At 37.9% G+C, this 21,096-nt stretch overlaps 2 long non-coding RNA genes across 2 annotated transcripts in view; one reads left to right on the top strand and one right to left on the bottom strand.

The window, feature by feature from the left end:
* Positions 1–21,096, top strand: part of LOC145722562 (uncharacterized) — a 347,599-nt gene that overhangs the window by 4,334 nt on the left and 322,169 nt on the right. The window lies entirely within an intron of this gene.
* LOC145722560 (uncharacterized) overlaps positions 6,674–21,096 on the bottom strand; it is a 31,538-nt gene continuing 17,115 nt past the window's right edge. Inside the window, exons 2-4 of the long non-coding RNA XR_014146901.1 lie at positions 9,626–9,803; positions 9,334–9,396; positions 6,674–6,819 (exon numbers count right to left, since the gene is read on the bottom strand). This is a non-coding gene — a long non-coding RNA (uncharacterized LOC145722560). The remainder of the gene's footprint in view (positions 6,820–9,333; positions 9,397–9,625; positions 9,804–21,096) is intronic.

Genomic DNA, 21,096 nt, shown 5'->3' with positions numbered 1-21,096 from the left:
AAAGAAATACAAACAATTATAAGAACATATTATGAGCAACTCTATGCCAGCAAATTAGATAATTTAGAAGAAATGGATGCATTCATAGAGATGTATCCTACTTAAAGGGCCTATCAACCATGAAAACTGAACCAGGAAGAAATAGAAAACCTGAACAGACCTATAACCATTAAGGAAATTGAAGCAGTAATCAACAATCTCCCAAAAAACAAAAGCCCAGGGCCAGATGGCTTCCCAGGGGATTTCTACCAAAAATTTAAAGAAGAATTAATACCTATTCTGAAACTGTTCCAAAAAATAGAAATGGAAGGAAAACTTCCAAACTCGTTTTATGAGGCCACCATTACCTTGATCCCAAAACCAGACAAAGACCCCATCAAAAAGAATTACAGACCAATATCCTTGATGAACATGGATGCAAAAATTCTCACCAAAATACTAGCCAATAAGATACAACAGTACATTAAAAGGATTATTCACCACGACCCAGTGGGATTTATCCCTGGGCTGCAAGGTTGGTTCAACATCTGCAAATCAATCAATATGATACAATACATAAATAAAAGAAAGCTCCTCTTAGGAGCTTAAAAATTGAGTTATGTATAAAGCAATTGACTTTTCCTAGTTGCTTATTTCTCTTTTAAAATTGTGGTATTAATAGAAACTCATAAGCCTGGTACTTTATTAAAAGTGGGGATCATTGAGTAGATCTGTGTGTGGTTCTGATAAATGGAAGACACCTGCTTCAGAGTACTCTCTCTATACAATGCGTTTTTTTTGTTTTGTTTTGTTTTGTTTTGAGAGAGACAGACGGAGAGAGAGAGTTGGGTGGGGAGGGGCAGAGGGAAAGAGAATCTTAAGCAGGCTCCATGCCCAGCACGGAGCCTAACATGGGGCTTGATCTCACAACCCAGAGATCATGACCTGAGCTGAAATCAAGAGTCAGACACCTAACCGACTGAGCCACCCAGGTGCCCCAATATGTTTTTAATGAGAGGAAAACATACTGTGGAAATTTCTTTAAAATAAAATTATAAAAAATAAGGGAAAACTAGTTTGGGAGAAATAAAATGTGTTACATCAACTGGTGGCACCATTTTGTTGGTAGAACACATAAAATGAGGTTTGAAGTAACCTACATTAATAAGCACACACGTGGGAACTTCTTGCATTCCATTTGGAAATGATTAAAAAACCAAACAGACACCATTTACTGAAAGGAAGTAGGTTTTGTTTAACTGGGAGTTATTATAATGCTGTCAAATAGATTATTGTTCATCAAGCAAGACATGAATGATTTTAATTGACTGAGGATGTTATTTACTTGACATGGACATAGAGCTCAAATGAAAGGTTATGTATTCGTTGATTTTTTTTACACTAAGGCCTTGCTGTGGTGTTCATGCTTTGTGTGGTGTCCCTTACACAGTAACTGCTGCAGAAAGGCTTTCTGAGTAGTTCATAAAGTGAATGTCTTTGGGGACACACTGAAAAGTGTTATGAAATAGTTTCATTCCTTCACATTTTAAAGAGCACTTTTTCAAAGAGAACTGATTTGAACTTCATTTCTGCCATGGCGTAACTTCTGTCATTGGCTGACTTACTCAACCTTAATGAGCATCTCATTTATAAAATGGAATTAGTGATACTACTTCATAAGAATATTGTTAAGATTAAGTGGGGACACATACATGAAAACATAAAATAACATTTCAGGGCAATGTGACTCAAGGGAAAGTACACGGAGTCTTATGATTAGATAAACCTACATTTATACTCACCTAGTGAGAAATTGGATTATTGTTGGTTCCAACTTTTTACTTCCAGTGTTATATCATTATATATCCATGTCTTTTGCCATGTAACTTGGCAGTGTTTCCTGCTATGTGATTAAATTTCCTTGCCTGTTGATGTGGGGTTTGGCCATAGGAATTTGCTTTGACCAGTGGAGTGTTAGTGGAAGTGTCAAGTGAGAACTTTAGAGTTGTTTGTTATCTGGCACTATATTAACACTAGTTGAGTACTGTATGGCCCTATTCAGTTACTTGGAGTGCAGAATTTACTTTTTTTCCAAAGTTGTTCGGATGGTTTTACATTTAATCTCTCCACATGTCGATAGTGGCTATAATACTTTACACTTATGGAAATCTATGAACTAAGAAGCAAAACATCTCTTAACATTAGGCTAGGCACCCTAGCATAATTGTTTTTATGTGTGCTTACCGTATAGCTTGGTATATTTCACTATATTTGTTTATAAGTATGGAATACAAATTGATTTTATACATAGTTCATCTCTGATCGTATTTATTAAATTACCTATGACAGACATAATTGGGCTCTGAAGTCACTCCTGCTGACATAAGAAAAGAAAAGACTGTCAAATATTCTGGGCACTGAAAGTCCTCTAGGTCTCCTTTCAGTGGTAGATATTCAGTGTATTGGTTTGGTTGTGTTGCTGAAACATGGGGATAGGGATGAGAGGGTGGGCTCTCCATCAACTGCAATGCTTGCATGCATACCCCTAAGTTGACAACGTCAGCTTTTTCTGTGTAATAAAGGGCTGAAATAAGCTACTATAAAAAAAACCCCAAAATAGAAGGTTTAAGAATATAGATGCTTATTTCTCTCTCATGTAATGGTTTTGAAGTGAGTGGTCTTGGAAGGACGAACAACTCTAATCCTCATGGTCACTGTGACAATCAAGTTCTTTCTGAGATATACTCTGCCCTCAAATAGGGCACTGTCGTCATACCTATGGTCAAAACTGAATAACTGGCATGCTCAGGTTTCAGCCAGTGGAAGAGAGAAGAGAAAGCAGAAGCATCTCTATGGGCTTAAGGCTCTAGCCAGGAAGTGACACATACCACTTCTGTTCACATATCACTATTGAGAACTTGGCCTCATCTGCCTACAGGGGGGCTGGGACATGTGGTCTCCAGCTAGGTAACCAAGTTTTCAGCTTCAACTCTATTACTACGAAGCTCTACAACAGCTACAATGTATTGGAAGAAAAAGGGTCTCTTTCAACTTCTCCACCTAAATAGAATCTCCTTTTACTCTTAGGCCACTGCAACTTCTATATTGCTTTTAATCTCTAATGTAATCTTTTGGGATCATATGTACAGAGCTCCTACTTCAGTTCTCTACTCTAGCCATGTGACTTTGAACAAGTTACTCTGGAGTCCCAGTTGCCTTATCTTTTAAATGAGCATTAGAATACTTATCTTGTAAAATAAAATGTTTGTAGAAGGACTTGGAACTGTGGGTGACACATGCTAAGCATCTAGTAAATGTGTCCTATTGTAGTTGTAGTCGTTGTATAAGCTTTGTTCATTGTAATGGCAAGGGACACTCACTGATGAGAAGGTACTGCCAATGCTATTGCTGTTGGAGTCAACCTGAGATCTGGATTCCCAGAGGAATGAAATCCTAAGAAGGACCCTCACTTTACTGTACTTCCACCTTGTTGTTCCTCACACAATTCTCCAGCACTCTGGGCACATTTGCCGTATAACATACTGGATTGGGGCAGGATGAGCCTTTCTGGACCTTCACGTGTCCTTGGAGCCTGATTTCTGCAGTTTTGCTCCTTCCTGCTCTCCAACAACTCCTGCCCAGAGGCATTAAACATGCTCAGTGCAAGCCATATATATGATTCTCTGCAGGTGTCAGTTGGGCCTGCTTGTGTCAGGAAGGGATCTCAGGTTGGCTTGGTCAGCCCCTGACCACCTCCTAGAGGTCTGCGGTCAGAGACATCCCAAAGCAGGCCTGTGCAGGCAACTTTACAATGGGCCTGGGCAAGGCCTCACAAACCCAATTTGGCTCCCAATGGGCTCCTTTCTTGCCTGTTCTCTAATGAGGTGGGGTGGATTTCACCTCAGTTGCTTAGGGGACTGCATATAAGCATGTTACCACTCCCTTCACTCCAACAAACTCACTAGAACTGCACTGTCCAATATACTAGCCACTGGCCACATGTGCTACTGAGCTTTTCAAATGTGGCTAGTTTATCTCCCAGGAAAGCTGAAGACAATTCCAAGTAGGCAGGTGTTATTTTCAGAAAATATAATGTAATTTGCCAATGCAAGAAAAATTGTGTAAAGACTCTTGACTACCATATCTGACCATAGGAGCTTTATTATTGTTGACCATATCACAAAGAAGAAACATTTATGGTCAGTGTTACCTGGCACTGTATAAATTATAATTAAATTCTGTAAATTTCAAATGACATCCATTTACATAAGAATGACTCAAACAAGAAAGATGACTTGGGTGACTCAGTAAACCTTAAGGACTGCAAATTAGAAATGATGAGATACACCATTTCAATATTAACTGTCAGAACATGCATTTTTAAAATACTCCTGTCATATACTTTTCTGTTTAATCAGAAGTAAAGTTAGTAGTGATGTTATCTAAGCAAGTCTTAGGAGGATTCTAATTAGCTGAGGATATTTTTTCTAGTTAATCCCTCTTCGTATTCTGATTGATAAAATAAATACATTGTCAGATTAGGGGTGGGGGAACTTACATGCATAGGAATCCGGTTCTGAACTAAATTCTCTTAGACATAGGGAGGTGTATACAAACTAGCAGGTTTAGTTCTTAAAGGTTAAACAGTAGGAGTATCATTCTATCAACTTTTAGAAACTTGATTTTTGGTCGTTTATACTAAGCCTGTGTACCTCAGGATACAATCAGAAAAGCAGAACTGCTAGGAGCTATATTCATTCATTCATTCATTCATTCATTCATTCATATATTTATACTAAAGGCTTTATTATAGAGGTTTGACCATACGAAATAGCAGAAGCTGATTAACAGGCATTGTGAGGCCACTGTCCTTGTGTCTGATGCTAAAGACTGAAGTTTACATGGAAAAGGGAAGATGGTGTGAAGTGGAGGAGAGCAGAACAAGCTGGCACCCATAAGCATCAGTTCTTACTTCCTTTTACTTTGATGGCAAAGGTTTCCTGCAGAAGCCAGGCCCTTCCCTTCATCCTGGAGCAACACACACACACACACACACACACACACACACACACACACACACACGTTGGAAAAGCAAGAGGAGAATTCAGGAGAAGGTGGAGCTGTTGTAGACCCTGCCCCTGACTTACACCAACGAGGTGAACCAGAGGATGAGTGACAATTTGTATGACCCACACCGATGTTGCCACTTTACTTCCACCCTCCAAATCAGAGTGGCTCTGCAGCTCACCATCAATGGAAAGATACAGGGAAGGGAAGCCAGGGAAATGTAGTTCAACCTAGCCGAGTGGAAGCAATACAAAGCCACTATTGTGTCTCTTCATGTGTGTCTTTTGTTTCAATCTGTCCTCCATACACAGTGTTATCAGGTGTGTGTATATATATGTATATATATATATATATATAAAGAGAGAGAGAGAGAGAGAGCGTGCTATATATAGCTTTTCTTGTCTTTCTCCCTCCTTATTGGGTACATGTTTTGAACCTGTTGGCATTGTCTCCTTGGTGTATATCTCTTTGTTTCTGTCTTTTGGACCTGTTTTTGTTTTTTGTTTTTTGTTTTTTCCTTTTCTCTGACTCTCTATCTTTTCTTTCTTGCATCTTTGCCTCTTAGCTTCTTGCCTGTTTGTCTCACTCTGTTATGATCAAGAGACTAAATTGCTTTTACAATTTTTTAGTTAATTTAGTGAATATATTTTACGGTCTCTATTCTTAACATTCAAATACAGGGTGACTTAGATTTATTTCTAGAAAAAAAAATGAATCAACTTAAAAAAAAGGTGGTCCCTAGATTAATGTTTTTTGTGAGTAAATAGCCCTGGTAGAAACAGTCTGATCAATATTAAAAGTAATCAATGCCAAGCTTTAATGGGTGTCTCAGAGCTCTGACAGCTGCCATGCATCACCTCTGGCCACTGCAGCATTTGACCGACCACTACTCCATCTGCTTTTTAAAGAGTACTCACCACCTCATTTCACTGTTCTGCATTTTTTGATGTTAGAGAACGCCTCGTGCAGTCAGAAGAGGTAGCTGCCTCCAAAATTAAGGGATCTCTAGAAAGTATTTTTTGAAATATTTTTCTAGAGACCTTTTGAAACCATCATCCATTTGGAACAATTACCAAATTAGCAAACATACAATTGCCCAAGTGGATGTTATTACTTTGTCACACTCCCATGTGGACCAGATGAATGGGACATTTTTCTTCTGTAGCCTAAATGTGTGGGCGTTTGATTTTGGGAGAAGGCTCATTGGAAAGTACCAAATGTTGCTTAGTGTGGTGCTGGGCACACTACCAAGAGGGGAGATTTGGACTTGTGGAGAACAGCAGAGAGCAGCAGGGTACCTGGATGGAGAGAAATAAATGTCAGGAGACAGCAAGATGGGAGAGTGCAAACAAATCTTTTGTGCATCTTAGCTTAACAAGGATAGGCCCTCTGTGGCTGCGTATCTTCAGAAAGTCACATCTGAAACCTGTAATCCGTTCGATAGATCTGGGTTCAGGCCCTCTCCAGGCAGAAGGGGTAATGGAGAACTCAGTTCAGGACAGAGGATCATTCATGACAGCTGGGCTTCTCTCTCAGGTACACATAAACTACACACACATACCCACTCACAAAACCACCTTGGAAAAGGACAAGTTATAATGATCATATTGATATCTTTGCTACAGAATTTCAGAATTTACAGAGTGTTTATTATTTCAGAATGCAGAGAATAAGAAGTGAGTTAGTGACCGCAATTAGGAGGAAGTGTGGAGAGAGTAGATAAGAAAGAACAAGGAGATAAACAGGGAAGAAATGTCCAGGGCTGGGGAGTACCTAGAAAGTAAGAAACAGAGAATGCAGTTAACTGTGGGAGCTTGTTACCTTATCACAAATCTAATCAACCAATGACTGATGTTTTCTGTAAATGCGCCTAGGCATCTTGAGAAGAGATGCAGCAGATTGGAGAGTACTGAGATTTCACAGTCTAGACTACAAAATTAATTAAGAACATTTGGGAAAAAATAGTTCAAAGATTTCAGAAAAGGACAGCTATGCAGGCTGCTTTTATTAAGCTTTGCAGGGTTGGGAATACTGACGAAGGCCCATATGTGTTTCAAACAGCTCTTTGGCCATGGAGAAGCAGAGCTGGACAATTAGTGGGCTACCACCTCATTCAGTGTTCAGAATCTCAGTGGGGGCAGGGAGTCATCAATCTAAGCAGCCTAGGGAGCAGATGCCTGGCCATGTATGCAGAGACCAGAATAGTCCCAACTGACTTCAGTGACACGGCAGTCATATGACGCCGCCTAGACTGCCCTGTGAAGTCTGAGCAGATAGCACTGTGGGATCCCCCCCCCACCACCAAAACACACACTGCTCCAGAAAGTTGACATCAAAGGTGAGAAAAATAACCACCACCTGCTCTCTCAAAGGATTAACATCACTTAGTTCGTCTGGAGTCATTCTTGCGTAGATTAAATGCCTTTCCCCGCCTAGTGGTAGTTATATCAAACTTAGGATGATTTCGATTTTAGTAAGGAAGTTGTTTTCTCTTCTCTAAGGTTTTCATATTCATTGCTATTCCCTTCAGTGCCTCTTTCCAGGCATCCTTGACAAGTAGTATTGGAATATTGGAATATTCAGAACAGTGGACTTCATGAGATTCTTCTCAGATCTGCTGTGATCTTCTCTGTCTGTGGGTGTCCCTGATGCAAGAGAGAAAATAAATAAAAGCACATGCCTTCAGTTCTCACTGTGCCCGTCATGGCTTCCTCGTCTTTAGCATGAGGTGATCAAGCTGCATTGTGTCCAGGTCTACTTGAGTCTTTTTTTTTTTTTTAAAGATTTTATTTTTTATTTATTTATTTGAGAGAGAGAGAATGAGAGAGAGCGCAAGTACATGAGAGGGGGGAGGGTCAGAGGGAGAAGCAGACTCCCCGCTGAGCAGGGAGCCCGATGCGGGACTCGATCCCGGGACTCCAGGATCATGACCTGAGCCGAAGGCAGTCGCTTAACCAACTGAGCCACCCAGGCGCCCCTACTTGAGTCTTGACAACGTGACAGAAACAAATTTGATGCCTTTTTTAAGAACTCACAGACTTTTTGTAATAAGCACGTTTCTTTTCTTTAAAATTACTAGCAGATTGGTTCAACATTTTGGAGGCCTCCAAAACATGAAGATAAACCTTTATTCAAATATGAAGAATTTTGAAGAGCTTTGGATGTGTCTCTTACAACTTAGTAATTCCATTAGAGAAACAGGTACAAGTGCACAGCTTGTCAATAAGAATAAGTGGATGGATGTTGGGAGGGCATGGAAAAGGTGGGACTGTGCAGAAGTTGTAACACAAAGATGAGCTAGCAAAATTGTAGCTTCTCTGTCATGGCTGGGAAGTGCCTGGGTCCAGGGGGTGTGGTAGAAAATCAGGATGTTGCCCATTGATTGTCCCCGCAGGAATGTGTACAAGTCAGGTCTTACGAAGCCTGGGGATCTGAAGACCCAGTCCAGGAGGCAAACTGCCTTTTACGTTGGTGAGCTAAGGCCAGAAAGTTGGTAGGGCCAACAGGGTGGAGATGGTGTCACAATCATATCTTCCTCAGTTAGAGTCCCAGAAAGGAGCTCTTACTGGAATTCAAACTTATACTAAATTGCTTAGGACAGACACCTAGGAGGTTTAAAATGAGTTTCACTATACAGTATGGAGGTTTCTCAAAAAGTTAAATATACTTACCTACCCTATGGCCCAGCAATTGCACTACTAGGTATTTATCCCAAAGGATACAAACATAGTGATTCAAAGGGACACAAGCACCCCAATGTTTATAGCAGCAATGTCTACAATAACCCCAATATGGAAAGAGCCCAGATGAATTGATAAAGAAGAGTGGTGTGGATATAGATATATAGATATAGTTATAGATATACACAAAGGACTATTACTCAGCCATCAAAAAGAATGAAATCGTGCCATTTGCAATGATGTGGATGGAACTAGAAGGTATTAATGCTAAATGAAATAAGTCAGTCAAAGACAAACTACCATATGATTTCACTCATATATGGAATTTAAGAAATAAAACAGATGAACATAGGGGAGGGAAGGAAAAATAAAATAAGATGAAAATTGAGAGGGAAGCAAACTATAAGAGACTCTTAACTATAGGGAACAAACAGGGTTGCTGGAGGGGAGGTGGGTGGGGGAAGGGATAATTGGGTGAGGGGCATTAAGGAGGGCACTTGATGTAATGAGCACTGGGTGTTATGAATCACTAAATTCTACCCCTGAAACTAATAAAAAATGAGTTTTGCTATATAGGAAGAGGATATGAGTTCCTTTGGGATCATACATTATATTGTGCCTTCATAAATGTTTGGAACATGTCTCCAGGCAAAATTCTTTTCATTGAAACCTATGAAGGAGAGAAAAAAGGGAAGCAGTATTATTTTTCTTTCATCTCTTTATATTCATGATGCTAACAGACAATATATGATTAGCTTTAATCTGGTATGACTGTTTGGGGACTAACCATTATTTCAAGGATAGGCCTTATTTGGATTTGGCTTATGTGTTCAATCTTGTACTGCACAGTTTAGGGAAGAGATACAAAAGTCAACTGAGTAGACATATTATTGACTTACTTTGCCATGTTATCCATGATCATATTTCTGTTGTTTCTTTTTTCTTATAATTATGCTCCTTAGAGAGATTGTGAAAAGTACAGAATATAATTTAAAAATCATGTTACCAGTAGTTTCACACAAGAGGCCATTGCTAGTAACATTTGGAGACATTGCTTTGTAGTTGTTTTCTTTGGCTCTGCAAATCATAGAACATATTATTAACAAGTTTTTTATATTTTAAAATGGGCATGATCCTTATTTCCCCTTATTAAAGAGGGCTATAATAAGCCAGTACTGATTCTTAGTGATATTTATTTATTTATTTATTTATTTTTAAAAAATTTTATTTATTTATTTTGACAGAGAGAGACACAGCGAGAGAGGGAACACAAGCAGGGGGAGTGGCAGAGGGAGAAGCAGGCTTCCCGCTGAGCAGGGAGCCCAACACGGGGCTCGATCCCAGGACCCTGGGATCATGACCTGAGCCGAAGGCAGACGCTTAACGACTGAGCCACCCAGGTGCCCCTGACTCTTAGTGATTTTTAAAGTGGACCAAACTTGTCTCTGCTGTCTCTAATATTTTCAGCTTTACCCTCCTGACTTTCCCACTCTAAGTGCCTCATATGGTGGTGCTTTTGTCCACCCTTCCCATTACATCACATAAGCTACTGTGCCTCCGTTTGGCCTATTGTTCTTTTGTAGATAACCGCCCCCCCCAATCCATACTCCAGCCCCAGCCTTCAGTAACATATTCAAATAGGGATTTTTAAAATACCCAGAACCCCTTGACATCAAAACTTGCACATCTGATTCACTGATGACTGAGGTAGATTGAGAGGTCCCCAAATCCTACTATGCTGTATTTAATGTCCTTAGCTGGAACTCCATATGGGATGATTAGAAAATGTTCACAACATTGGTGCTTCAGAGAGGGGCCCCCTCCCTCTTTCCCTTTTATTTTTTAATTTTTTTAAGATTTTACTTATTTATCTGATAGAGCGAGCGAGTTAGCGAGCACAGAAGCAGGGGGAGGGATAGAGAGAGAGGGAGAAGCAGGCTCTCTGCTGAGCAGGTAGCCCAACACGGGGCTCGATCCCAGGACCCTGGGATCATGACCTGAGCCAAAGGCAGGCACTTAACGTAGGCACCCCGACCTCTTCCCCTTTTAGAGTTAGCTAAGCCTTTAATTTAGAACTTGCTTATGACGATATCTTCTCTATGTCCCAGTCCAGTGAAGGAGTTTAGCTGGTGTCTGGTATCCAGTGAGACTGAGCCATAGGAACAAGGTTTAGCTAACGAATCTAGGAGTCAACCTTGATTCCTCTCTTTCTCTTACCTGCCCACTTCACATGCTCATACACACATGCCTTTCTAATCCATCAGCAAGTTCAATCCATGAAGACTTCAAAACACATCTATAATTCAGCACAGCTTTCTCTATCCACTATCACTGTCCTTGTGCAAGCTCCTGTCAGGAACAATTGTGAAAGACTTAGAAATGAGCAAAAAAGATTACCAGATGTTTAGTACATTTTTTCCTGGTCATCTGTGCTTCTTATAGTTTTTGAGCTATTTTACAACTCTTTTAAATTGTAGAAAACTGATAGTAATGCATATGATTCTTAGACAAATGCAATTGTTGTCCTGTGGATATTGGCCAGTTTTGCATCTGTTGCCTTTGAAATTAATTTCAGCATTGCAGATTGGTAATACATGTAGTACATGTATATATTGTAATACATTCTTTGACTTCTCTTTTGCATTAGTTGTAACATCTTACTGTTTTCTTCATTAATTAATGAATTAAATACCATCTTTGACACGTGTTCATTTTGTTTGTATGAGAGTCATGGTTTTATCTTAAACACTGTTCTTGAATACCATTTTCAATTCCTCCCTGGATTATATCAGTCTTCTAACTTGTTTGATTATTTTCTCTCTGTTCTCCTTCAGATATTTCTCCATAGAGCAACTTGAGTGATCTATTCAAAAATAGACCAGGCCATCTTGCTTCTCAGCTGAAAAATTTCCAAAGGCTTCTTATTGTTCTTATAATAAAATCTAAACTCCATAGCATGGTTTACAAAACCCTAAAGGATCTGGAATTTATAATCTCTCCAACCTACTCTTATGTCCTTCCCCTGATTTTTCACCAGACTTTAGCTACACTGGCTCCATTTCTGTTCCTGAAATTTATCAAAACTTTTTCCATCTCAGGACCTTTGTACTTGTTTATCTCTGCCATGTTTTGTCTTAGACATTTGCCTGGTTGACTCAGTGTCATTGCTTAGATCTCAGCTTCTTTCCCAGATTCCTCTGAGAGGTTTTGGTCTCATTTTCTTTCCCAGATAAGCTTTCCCTAGTTCATCTTTATAAAATCAGCTCCTGCATTTACTATTTATTTTGTCCTATTTATTGTAATCCATATTAAGCTTACTTATTCCTTTTTTCATCTCTCTTTGACACCCCCACTAGAAAAAAGACTCAATGAATGGATGAAATGTGTGGTCATATCATCTGCTTTATTACCAGATCTATTTCATATAGTAAGGAGTATTTGTTGGATAAATGAAAAATATGGGCCATGAATTACCAGGAGAGGAATAAGTCCTTGAATTTCAGAGGCAGGGATTTGGGAACAGAAGACTGAGAAAATAGAGGTAAGTTCCAGACAGATGTTAACCAGAAAGATGATGTGTTCATGAGGACCAGTAAGCCAGGTATAGGTGTGGATATATCCAGGAATAGGAACAAGTAAGGATACAGTGCCCAGATATGCATATGATAGTCTTTGGAAGAACAGATAATCCACCTTTTATCTACCTGTTAGTTTTATTTATTTATTTATTTATTTATTTATTCTTTTAAAGATTTTATTTATTTTGAGAGAGAGAGAGAATGAGAGAGAGAACACATGAGAGGGGAGAGGGACAGAGGGAGAAGCAGACTCCCTGCCGAGCAGGAAGCCCAATGCAGGACTGGATCCAGGGACTCCAGGATCATGACCTGAGCCGAGGGCAGTTGCCCAACCAACTGAGCCACCCAGGCACCCTGTTAGTCATATATATTTAGTGTAAGGTCCTAGCCCTTATTGTTTTGGGATTTTGGTAGAAATTCAATAATTACTCCCAATCTCATGAATGTAGTAATTTTATTATCTGCGTTTTTAGAACATTATTGGTATGCAATTGATGCTGGATGAGTATAGAATGAGTGAGTAAATACCTTGTATGTGAATATAGTTAATAGAGAGAGGGATAAAGAAGATGCTTTGATATACTGATGATAATTGAACTGATATGGGAAAATGAAATGTTGCTCTAAGAGTAGTTTGAATACCAAGCGCTCATTGTTCACCAATCTTTTTCTTATTCCAAGTTCTTCATGGTCTTGTTCTCTTCTTCAGGTGCTTTTCATCTTCTTTTTTTTTTTTTTCAGATTTATTTGTTTATTTGAGAGAGAGAGAGAGAAAGAAAGAATGTGCATGTGAGTGTGGGGAGGGGCAGAAGGAGAGAATCTTCAAGCAGAGTCCCCACTGAGTGCAGAGCCCAATGTGGGGCAATCCCACAGCCCACAAAATCATCACCTGAGCCAAACCAAGAGTCAGACGCTTAACTGATGGAGCCACACAGGCGTCCCAACTTTCATCTTCTAATCACTTTTTCTCTATTGCTCTCCTATTTTTTTTTTCAGTATGTTTTACTTTTTATTGGCATTTCTCTACTGTCTTCACCTTCTCCAGAAAATCAGTATGGCAGGGTCTGAAGGCCCCAAGTATATCTCACTCATTCTATTGAGATTTTTGAAGAAGAGCGTATACATTAAGGACCATAAGTTGATGGTGTTAGTGATGCTGATATTTTAATGTTTAATGAAGCATCATTAAAACATCAAAGCCTCCAGAACATGAAAATTGAGCATTGACTATGAAATTATGATTATATCTAATGGAAGAAATGTGATGCCTCTACTTGGATTCTCCAGAAAGTAGAGCCTGAACCAAAAACTGAAGTTGTCATACTTCACTGGGGGGAGTGACATCCAAAGAGGTGAAGAGAGGGCCAGGTAAACGGGAAAGAAAGGAGAGCAGAACAAAGATGCATTATGAAGTTGACCAGAGCTACGGGTGACTAGTTGTTTGAGCTTCCAGGTCTGCCTAAAGAGGCATATGAAATGAATCTCAAGATTATCCATATAGGGAAATAAAAGGGAAAGCAAATCTATCAGCTTACATTCCCCCTTAGTCATAGGATCACCCATGGTATTATAATTTTTCAGCATTTTCAAGTTGTGCATTTGTGAATGTCAAGAGGATTCCAATGGGGTTCACTATTACAATGTCATTTGAAAAGCTCCTGGGCAGAAAGTAAGTGATGTGTTGTGCAGAACTGAGGTCAGGCACCATCATGTTGCCCTGGTGTGAAGGTCCAGGTGGCCAGAGTAAGAAACAGGTGAGACCAAGGGAACTTGAAGAGGTGTCAATAAATGTTTAAAATACAGGGAAATAACAACATTAAAAAAGGGTAGGGGAGAGACAGAAGACCGGGAATAAGACAGAGAACAATTAACCAGCTGAGTGAACCTTATAGAATGCAGTCCATCTCTTACAACCTCAGACCCTTCAACTGTGAAATGATGGAACTAATGTTGGCTAAACAGTGAAATCAGCAGTGATCTTTAGAAACACTAATGCTTAGGTCCCACCTTCAGATATTCTGATTTAATTTGTCTCTAGTGCAACCCAAGCATTGGAATTAAAAAAACAAAAACAAATGAACAAAAAAAACTGCCTAGATGATTCTCATATGTAGGCAAGATTGAAAATCTTCATTTAGAGTCTCTAAGGGCTCATTCGGTTCTAATGTGTTATTATTCCATCTGCTATTTTAAAAACTGTTTTTTTTTTTTTTAAAGTAGGCTCTGTGGAGCCCAATGCAGGGCCTGAACTCATGACCCTGAGATCAAGACCTGAACTGGGATTAAGAGTCAGACACTTAACCGAATGAGCTGTCCAGGTGCCCCTTTAAAAACTTCTAAGGAAAAATATTCTCCAGCCATGTCCATCCAGATGTGTTTTATAGGAACTTTCAGATTCAGCAAACTTATATTCCTCCTTTTAAGAACCATATCTCAGTTAAGCAGATAATTCTGGATTCCTCAATTTTAGGTGAACTATAAGTTAAATTAATTATTTCAATGGGCCTTTGATTAATATTCTTTTGTTTCTCCGGAATAACTCTGTTGCAATTTCTATTGGCTGCATAGTATGGTTCTGCAGAAAGTCTGCCTGGTGATCTTCCCTCTTGCCAAATTCTTTTGGAGAAATTGCTGACTGGAAACTCTTTTTTCCTATTTTGCAATAATTGGACTGATTTTCAGTTACTTGTCTCTAAAAATATGAAATACTAAGTAGACATAAAAATTTTTAAATATAGGGCGCCTGGGTGGCTCAGTCGTTAAGCGACTGCCTTCAGCTCAGGTCATGATCCCAAGGTCCTGGGATCAAGCCCCGCATCGGGCTTCCTGCTCCGCGGGAAGCCTGCTTCTCCCTCTCCCACTCCCCCTGCTTGTGTTCCCTCTTTCGCTGTGTCTCTCTCTGTAAAATAAATAAATAAAATTAAAAAAAATGTTTTTAAATATAAAATATATTTAAGGTATAAAGAAGGAAGATGTAAAAAAAAAAAAAAGTCCATGAATCCACTACCTATTTTAGAAGCAAAAAATTAAACCAAAATTCCCTGTGGGGATGCCCTTGCATTGTAATTTATTCTATTATGGTCACTCAAAGGTAGTCTCCACCATGAATGTTATGTATGCATGTGATGGAGAGAGAGAAATAGAGACCAAGATTGAGAAGAACAGGGAGTGGGGTTGGGGGAGAAGGTCACTGCATGAGGCATTTATGACCACTACTAGAACTTATGTACACAAATTTTCCCACATTTTAGACAGAACTGAAATATGTAGTCCCACCCAGATGGCAGTATGCCCAGTATGAAAATAAAGTGGTTTGCAAAACACATGACATATTCTCTGCTATACCATGATACTTTGATGAACATTCAAATTGCTTTCTTTTATTACAATTGAGCTGTTATAGACATTCTTTTATAAGTCTCTCAGTGTCCATGTGCAAGAATTTCTCTTAGTAGCTCTTGAACATTTTTTTTTGCCATAACTCAGTGTAAGAAATGTATTTTACATCATCTCTCAGTGTAAACATATACCCATATAAACACTTAAAACTGGAGGGAATTTCACCAAGAAATAGTTATCCATTATTCTCTAAAAAGAAATCACCAATTTAGAGTTCTGAATTTCTGTTGCTTTTAACCTGTCTAAATTTTAATACTAATTCTCCTCGAGCAGAAAGAACTAAAGGCTAATCCTGAGATGTTACATTCTTTTCTTGATTCATCAGACTTTTCAGTTATAACTTTCCCATGAAAAACAACTCACTTATTTCTGAAAATTAGATTTTTTCCCCACATTTCTCTTTTTACCAAGATCATCTGATCTCTTCCCTGAATCTGGTTGGGGGCTATGAATGAACCAACATAAATGAAGGAGTTTACTCAGGTCTCATTGGACAACACTGATTTCATGATCACAGCCTATTTTATTAGTAGTTTTTTTTTTCCCCTCAATTTTGTCAGGGGGTAGGAGAAATACCATATTGCTTTATGAATTTCCTCTGGAATGTATAAAGTGAACTTTTTATTTTCAAAATGTTTGTGGACCACTGAATGTGTATATGGATGTATTTATATGTATGTGTTTTTAATTATAAATTTCTTATAAAGTCCTTTGCCTCTCCCTTTTTTATTAAGTGTTCATATTTTTCCATATTTTGAACTTTTTATATAAATTTAACCATTAATATTTAAATGTAAAAATAGGTATATTTTATCTTATATGCAATTTCAGTATATATGTAATATATAACCATGCATGTGTGCTTTTCTTCATTTTATGATGCCAGGAGAGAACTATAATTTAAAATTATTAATGAGGAAGTAGTAGGAAGATCAGTTGGAAAAAAAAAAACGTGAAATTGGTACTGAGACGAATTGGGAAGCCTTTGCATTAATCCATAAGAAAAGGAAGTAAAATGTGAAATATAGAAAAGAGGAAATAGTAGAAGTTCCAACTGAGTATTTTCCAAGAAGTTTTGGCAGTTAATTTACTGCCTGTAAGAGGAGATGTTACAATGTCAATTTTAAGTTATTGCATCTGTTGCCTGGGAGGAAGGTGCTGCCAAAAAGAGAAATGAGAGTTGATGTAAGGAGCAGTTTTATGGCGGAAATGATCGGCTTGGGAGATTTAAAAAGTATAAAGAAGCAGAAAAAATTCCCATAACCCTAGAGGGCAAGGGATACTAAGATTTTAACATATATCCTTTTAGACTACTCAAAGTATACTTTACAGAGCTATTATTTTAAGTACAATTTTTAAAACCATTTTTATACTTAATATGAGTATATCTTCATGTTAAAAAACATTTTTTATAAATAGCTATTTAAATATGTGCAGAATAGTCTTACATAAATGTACCACTTCCTTAATTTTGGACAATTTGATTCACTTCAATTTGCCATTATTTTTTAAAGAAATCAGCATAATCTGAAATATTTTTGTGTACAATCTTAATTAAATTTTTGTTTATTACCTATAATAGAGTCTCAAAAATGTTATTATTACAACAATTATGTTTGTTTTAAGCCATTTGTAATGTGGCTTCTCTCAGAAGAGCTATGCCAATGTATATCAGAATAGCTGCTCACCTTCTTCTACACTGAATACTCACATTAAAACAAATGGACAAAAGCAAGAAAAGAAACCTGCTGATTTAACATGGTGAAAAACAAAATATCAGCATCACATTGTTGCTTTATTTTTTATTAATTTTTTCGCCTATTCAAATACTGTGAGCTTTTAACATTGTATGTATGTGTGCATGTGTGTGTGCATATGCATATGTAAAACTGTTTATTTTGACTATTGAGACTCAGTATTTTAAAATCTGTTTATAAGTGTTTTATATATATCAGGGATTTCTTTTTTCACTTTAATATTTTTTTTGCAAATACATTTTCCCATTTGTTAAAGAGAGTCATGTTCAATGTGCTCATTTTTATGGAATTCCTTAATGTAGTTAAAATATTTATCAAAGAAGTAAAATAGTAGGAGTCTCAGGGAATACTTAGGTCAGCAAGTGGGCAATAGGCATTTGAAGCCCCACGATAAAGGATAGGAACATGAAAATGGAAGGATACCAAGGATAAATGTTGTCTGTGGATTGCCTAGAATATGGTAGGCACTTAATAAATATTTGTTGGCTGGTTGCTTCTAAATCCTGCCTAGGATTTGTCTTACACCTGTCTCTCCTCCAGTCAAGATATGGTAATGAATTTCTTATGTTCAGTGAGGGCAAAGCATTTCTGTAACTTACAAGTAGGTAAATATCAGAAATCTTTCTGCCTCCGTGCTTTGAGCCCCAGTGTTGCTAGACCTGGGTAAACTTTGGTGGATCATGTTCTTAGCCGTAACAAAAGCCTATGGCTTTGTCTCTTTTCTGTGTAATGTTGAAACTTCCTGGCATAGTTGTGTCTTCATGTAACATAGAAGCAGGATGGGGACCCACTGGCTTTAGAGGCAGGGCAATATTTTAATAATAGTACCCCCTGAGTAGATGAGGCAAAGAGGGATGTCACCAAGAGGTTTCTTGGTAAAGCCAGTAGCTTTGTGTTCTCTCCCACATTATACTATATTTGAAAGAGATAAAAGGTTTGCCTCAGATGGCTTTATCTCTTTATAAATAGGCTGCTCCACTATACTTGATGGCAAGTTCTAGTTAGCATGATGAACCGAGCCTTCTGCTACTGATTTAGATTCAATCTTAGATATGGACTAGAATTCATCTCCAGCCTTCTAGGATTCTTATGGTGGATGATTGAAAAAAAACAAAACAAAACTAATTGTGTGAGATAAAAGTGATTTTTCGGGTATTTTTTCCATCTTCACAATTGACTATATGCACCAAGAAATGGCTGTAAGTGTACAGTAAGGGGTGTACCTGAAGGGGTGTGTGCTTAGGGACAATCTACCTGACAAGAGTCTTGATTTCACCACCTACTAACTGTAGTGACTTCAGGCAAGCCATCTTATCTCTTCAACCTAGAGTTCCCTCATTCTTAAAATAACCTCCAATATCAAAGCTCTTGCATCCTGCAGTCTTTTGTTTTCTCAACCCTGGGTCTCTGCAGATCCTTCCTTCTCTGAGTCCCTGGGTCCCACAACCAGGGCACTTGACATTTTCTGGGTCTCCCACATTCCTTATACAGGCCTTGGAGAAATGGAAGTGTTGCCATGTCTTTAAGTATCTAGCCATCTCCCTCTTTGAGTGCTGTACTCAGGATACTGGTGGTGCTGTCTAGAGGGCACCAAGCTGTATAGGGGACAACCCCCTCACAATATAGACCCTTCGTCTTCAGGTGCCCCTTTCTCTATTGAGAACTTTCCATGGGCCCCCAAAGCCCTACAGATTTCAAAAGGAGCAAAGTGACCATGGTAGTATTTGTCCTTTGTGCTCTAACTCTTATTATCTCCCTGAATCTTTCAGTGTTTCTCTTTCTTCCCCTCCAGCCCACCTTTTCCATTTATTCCCTAGGCTTCTATATGTTTCCCCTGTGCTATAGCCTGGTAGATCTTTCTACCTCTGTCTTCAGTCAATCAGAGCTGTATCCTGATAGTTAATTATAGATAAAAATCTAGAAAACTGTTTTATTTTCTTCAGTAATACCAAGTCTTCAAGTCTCTTCTGTGCTTTAAATTTAAAATTTCTTTTTTGAAAGTCAAATCTGAATATTAGCTCTTTGTCTTTGAATTCCTGCTATAACAACCTTTATCATCATCCTTAAAGTAAATGAATGCCTCTGACTGACTAAAAAACGGTTGGTACAAAAAAGTCAAAAGAGAAAATATATTGACATTATTCAGTAATTTAACTCATTGACCTTTCTTCAGTTATTATTTTAACTTGAATGTCTACAATTATTTATTAAGATATCAAATTTCATATATCAAAACTTAAACTTTATTTTATTTTATTATTTTTTTAAATTTTATTTTTAAGTAATCTCTACCCCTTATGTGGGGCTTGAACTTACAACCCCGAGATCAAGAGTCACACACTCTACTGACTGAGCCAGCCAGGCACCCCCAAAACTTAAATTTTAAATGGAAGTAGTAAAGTTCTACTTGTCATTAATTAATGCACACTGGCCTTTTGATAAACTTACTGTATCACATTTGATTGGAAGTGTATTCTATGCATCTGAATATATTTATTCTTTTTTGGGTGAACAACCTTCCTGAAGCTTTATTATTATTATTATTTTAGCTTTACTGGCCTGTAACTTATAGAATCTAAAATTCATCTATTTTAATTGTAGAATCCATTGACTTTGGACAAATATATAGAGCTGTGGAACTCCCACTACAAACATGATGTAAAGCATTTCCATCACCCCAAAACATTTCCTTATGCTCCTTTGCAGTCAACACTCACAGCCCCTGACAAACATTGATCAGCTTTCTTTTACTATAGTTTGGCTTTTTCTAGAATTTTATGTAAATGGAACTGTACTTTTCTGAAGTCTTTTTTTGTCTGGTTGACTTCAGATAGTATAATGCTTTGGAAACCTATTCATGTGTCGCATGTATCAATTGTTTCCTTTTTTATGCCGTGTAGTATTTCATTTAATGGATATATCACAATCTGATGAGTTGTTTCGGTTGTTTCCAGTTGTGGCGATTGTAAATAAAACTGCTCTGAATATTCAAGTTTAAATTTTTGTGTGGAGAGATGTTTTCATTTCTCTTGGGTGACTCTATTGGAATAGGATTACTGGGTTTTATGGCAACTGGTATTTAACTTCTTAAGGAACTACCAAACTGTTTTTCAAGTGGCTGTTTTATTTTAAATTTCCACAAGTGATATGTGAGAGTTCCAGCCGCTCCATATCCATACTAACACTTGACATTTTCAGTCATTTTAATTTAAGCCATTGGAGAGGGTACATAGTGTCCTCTCATTGTGACTAATGACTGATGATGTCAAGCATCTTTTCATGTGCTTATTTGCTATTCGTAATAAATTCTTTATTGAAGGTCTGTTCAAATCTTCTTTTACTGGGTTATCTTTGAATTACATTGTAAGTGTTCTATACATAGTTTGGCTTCAAGTATTTTATCGGAGATATGTCTTGAAAAATGTCTTCTCCCTGTCTGTGTTTTTCCTTTTCAATTTCTTAACATGTCTTACAAAAAGCGAAAGTTTTTTTCCCTTTAAATATCGATGAGATCTATTTTGTCAATTTTTTTCATTATGTGATTGTTTCTTTATTTTATATGTTTTTATTCTATACATATATAGAACATATATATATGTTCTAAGAAATCTTTTTTTTTTAATTCTTATGTTAATC

The sequence above is a fragment of the Leptonychotes weddellii genome, chromosome 7, assembly GCF_054177405.1.
Source record: "Leptonychotes weddellii isolate Sample4059 chromosome 7, ASM5417740v2, whole genome shotgun sequence".
Lineage (NCBI taxonomy): Eukaryota > Metazoa > Chordata > Mammalia > Carnivora > Phocidae > Leptonychotes > Leptonychotes weddellii.
Note: the sequence above shows the minus strand (reverse complement) of the source record. Positions and strands in the feature narration are given on the sequence as shown.